We start from the raw sequence: 4,582 nt of genomic DNA, 5'->3' as shown, positions 1-4,582 counted from the left end.
CCTCTCTGTCAACGCTCTCTGGTTTCATTTAAAAGAGTCGATCGTCAGATATTATCCAAGATTAACCTTCAGGGTGGATATGGCTCACTAGCAGCCTCGCACCAAGGACCTAGTTGACATCATCATTTACCCAGAATGCTTTGCGTGTAAATAAAATGGCCCTGTCCATGTAACATATTTTTAAACTTTTAGTTTAAAAATTATAAAAACTAAACATCCTACAGTATTTGTACAGTTTTTATTTTACAGTTAAAATATATGCTTATTAAATAAAGTTTAATGTGACAACTAATAGGGGATCCCTTTAATACTTGTGGTGAAAAAAAAATCCGGCTTTGTCAGATGAACGTTATTGCATTTTTTGTGTTTTTAGTTKTATCTAAGAACAGCAACATTGACACCAAACTCTTCTTGACATTTTTTTAAATAATAATTTGTCGTGATCAGCCACTGTGGCAATCGTGGATTGTTTTATAACCCCAGAAAACCTAATTATGTTCAGCTATATGGGGGGAATTTATGTCTAATCTCATTTACTGCAGTGGTCACAGATGTTTTTGCTCTTGCTACTGCTTTGTCCTTTATATTGGCTCATCACACACACATGCACACAAAACCAAATGACAATATCATAAACTAAATCAAAATAAATGACCACAGCAAACAACCAATAGCAAACTTTATACAGTTTATGAAATCATGGACAGCCCCACGCCCACTTGTTCCCACAGAGACGCATCAAAGGCCGACCGTCTCTGAGCCCAAACATGTAGCCTTGTAGATTAAAACTGCCGTGCTTTGTTAGACACCAGTTATCAGTGCACTCTGCCAAGTTTCCTACATGCCACAGCAATAATAAAAAAAAGGATCCCAATACTGTTATATAATCTATAGGCTTGACAAGCAGCCAAATTAGTGGAGGCCTCTTGAAAGATAAAACTGGTGAAAAGGTTTATCCCTTGTTGAAGATAAATGAAGCAAACAGGAATGGCCTGCTTGAAAGCTCATTTAACYCTTGACAGGCAGGAAAAAAAATAAATAAAAAAAGATAAAACTGGCAAGGTCAGAATTGGTAATTATACTCGCAGACAAAAGAGTTGGCGTGAGTACATTCATTCAGGATGGGTTCACTTGGATTAATAGAAGTATCATTATGCTGATTCTTTGTTTCTTACTGAACAATAAGAAGAGGAATAAGCCAACAATGAGGCATCYACTGTTTCTATTTACTTGTCGGTACCCCAAAAAAAAGTTATTTGTCATTATTCCTTAAATCTTTAGTACAGTCTAAAGCTAKATCCATGCAATTCTCATCCCCTGAATATCCTGAAACTGCAATCCAGTGTGAATTTCTTAAAGGAAAGATTTAAAAGTTACCATATATCTTTTCTTTTTTGGATTTTCCTTTTTATATTTTATTGATATTTTTGGCTCGTCATGGACTGGACATAAACACATCTGTGACACTGTTTATTCTCCACAGATTCAAACGTTCTGTAGAACACTAATCAGTCAGAACAGAAATATTTTAGCAAAATTTGAAATAACTGGCACATAATTTCAAATTTTGCTAAAATGTTCTGTCTCRAACAAAACGTAACGTAAAAGAACTGAACAAATGTCATAAACTAGGTCAGGTRTATAATCCAAGTTTCATCTCTTTTTTTGACTGACTCAGTTTTAAACAATAAGTTACGTCTTTAGAATAAAATATATTCAGCATGTTAAGGCTGTGAACATCTTTCTTTGCTTTAAACAAGATTTTAAAGCTCYATCACACATTGTATTTCTGTCACAGTAAATCACTGAGTTAGATGTGTCTCAATTTTTTCTCAGAGTGTACCATTTCATCCTAAATGACAAACTTTTATGCACTTAGTTTACAGAAATGATGCTCTTTTTCTGTGAGACAGCTGATTTTATTGCTCTATATTGGAGACAAAAGTCAACAATATATATTCTAGTTTTATTTGACTGTGCTGTTTTCTGTCTGTATCTCAGAGACCCTCAGAAGACCTTGAGATTATGGTGCTGTCAGACAAAAAACAACTTGAAAAGATCCCTCTGTTTGCTGCTGTGGGGAGAGGGCACATTCCATGTAAGCTTCATTACTTCTATTCAATCACCCAGAGAGCATACTCAATTTTCTACTTGGGCTAACTTGAGCCAAAGGCATCAGTGAAGGGTTAGAAATGTACAAAAAAATCTACAGTATCTTTCTGCTACTCTGTTATGCTTTTTACAGTGAAAATGTAAACAAGCTCACATAGTTTGTGTTCCATCATATCAGCCATGTGGTTAATATCAAACCCAAAAATATCTTCTTTTCTGCTGCACTTTCTATAATATTACTAGCAGCAAAGAGGAAACGTGTATTCTAAGCATCTTAAAGAGCTTTAAAGAATTTCCTAATTTAATCTGTATTTTCACCTGCAGGTACTAAAACTGTATTTAATCAAACATATAAAGGAGAAAAAATGCATATACAATTAAAATGACTCCATTCAGTTGCATTAAACTTGCAATAAGTGATACAAGATTTTTTTTTGAAAGAGAAATTAAATAATTTAAAACATTTACTAACTGACCAACTGCATGGGGAAATTATTAAAGGATATTCCACATCAATCCTCAGTTTCATCACAAATTGGTTTTTGAGCTGCAGTTTTAATGTAGTAATATGATGAACCCACAAGAGGGTGGAGATGGAAAGATTAGAATTAGATAAGCTACTTCGATCTAATTATGGAATTATTTCAAAAGCCACCAAGACACTGAACAAAGTTTAAATCTAGCTAAAAATCTTCTGATTAATTTGAACATTTTCTGAGATTTAGTTTCAGAGGAAACCCTCTAAAGCTCTAAGATGGTGTTGCCTTTTATGGTTCATAAGCATTCTTTGTCTGATACTGACTGACTCCAACCTTTTAACTTTGTGCCTTTATTTAGAGGAATTGGGTCATGATTTCTACACAGGCATGTTACTTTCAAATACTATTAGTGTGTTTTTGGACAATAATAAGCATCATATAGAGTGACACTTAGATTTTCAAAAAAACACGAGTCTCCCAAATAAAGCTGCTTCCACCACGTTAACCTTAAAGGGGTGAGGGGAGGGGTTATYATGCAAAATCAACTTTTTTGAGCTTTATTTCATGCTACAATGTCATTCCCTCATCAAAACCACATTCAGAGTGTTGCTTTGACTCGATCATGCRTGTTTGAGAGATCCTTAAATCTCCTTTGGTAGCCATGTGGAGCTGCCACAAACACTTGCTAGTACTGCCTATTTACACAAAGCTCCTCCCTGGAGCTCAGTCTGCAGCTGGCCACCCCTCTCCTGAAGCTTTGTTGTGAACATGTGCTAAAGTGGGAGTGTCAGAAACAGTAGGAGCTTCTTAAAGAGACAGAGGACACTTTTGAGGCATTTAGACCATGAATACAGCATTTTTATAACAACTGAAGGCAATATAGTTACTTGATAGTAGTACAGAATTGAAATATGTGCCTGGAAATTGCATGATACCACCCCTTAATGGATGATTAGCTCTGCAGAGGAGGTGCAACCAGTCTACAATATTAGATCTGTGGTGAACATAAAATTTTTCTTTTAAAGGGACAAGGCGGTAGGATGGATTAGGGGTTGGCACTTTTGTCTCATACCGGAAAGGTTCGGGTTCAAACCCTGTTGGACCTGGGGTCCTTCTATGTGGCATATGAATTTTCATTTTTGCGTAAGATACTCTGGTTTAAAACATGCACCTCCAGGCCCAGGCCTCCCTTAAAAATGATCTCTTTGAGTTTTGCCTGGTTAAATTAAAGGCAAATTTAAAAAAAATGCAATTTGTCAACAATGACACCTTTGTTCTATTTGACTGTAGCAGGCTCCATCACTCACTCCAGTTGTCGTGTACAAGTGCAGCCATTGACAGCTCTGGGGCCACCACAAAACTGTAACCATTAAAAACAAATGACTAACTGTTCTTTGTCACGCACAAAGAGGTGAACAGCAGGGATCAGTCTTTACATTGATCCAAGCAGGCAGGAGAAGAAATACTTAAATGACAGAAAATGTCCCTGACTGATTAAATGCAAAACCTGTTTCCAAAAAAAAAACTGCCATGTAAAGAGATTATGTTTCTATCTGGTAAATGTTTAGTCCTGGAGAACATTTAGGCCATGCGACAACACCAGGTTTCCTTATTTCAGGCAAATATAATCATCTTGGGCACTGGTCTTCATCACCTGTTACAAACTGTTATTGTTAAAACCTCATCTTCTTCCTCCTTGTCAACTTTCCGTCTCATTCAATTTTATTCACTGTGAATCGACTCGAACAATCATTTTCCACTGCTAATACTGAAATCTGAGGGAGGGACAAAGTATGAATAGAGACAAATAAAGCTCCAGATATGTAAAAACCAATCAGCTGTGATTTAGCCCCCCTTTCAGCATGAGCACTCAGTTGGAAAATGACAAACAAGCCACTGAACCCTGCAACGCAAACATTTTCACACTGAGTTTCACCCAATGTGTGTGTGTGTGTGTGTGTGTGTGTGTGTGTGTGTGTGTGTGTGTGTGT

Source organism: Austrofundulus limnaeus, unplaced genomic scaffold (assembly GCF_001266775.1).
Source record: "Austrofundulus limnaeus strain Quisiro unplaced genomic scaffold, Austrofundulus_limnaeus-1.0 Scaffold6, whole genome shotgun sequence".
Taxonomy (NCBI): Eukaryota; Metazoa; Chordata; class Actinopteri; order Cyprinodontiformes; family Rivulidae; genus Austrofundulus; species Austrofundulus limnaeus.
Note: the sequence above shows the minus strand (reverse complement) of the source record.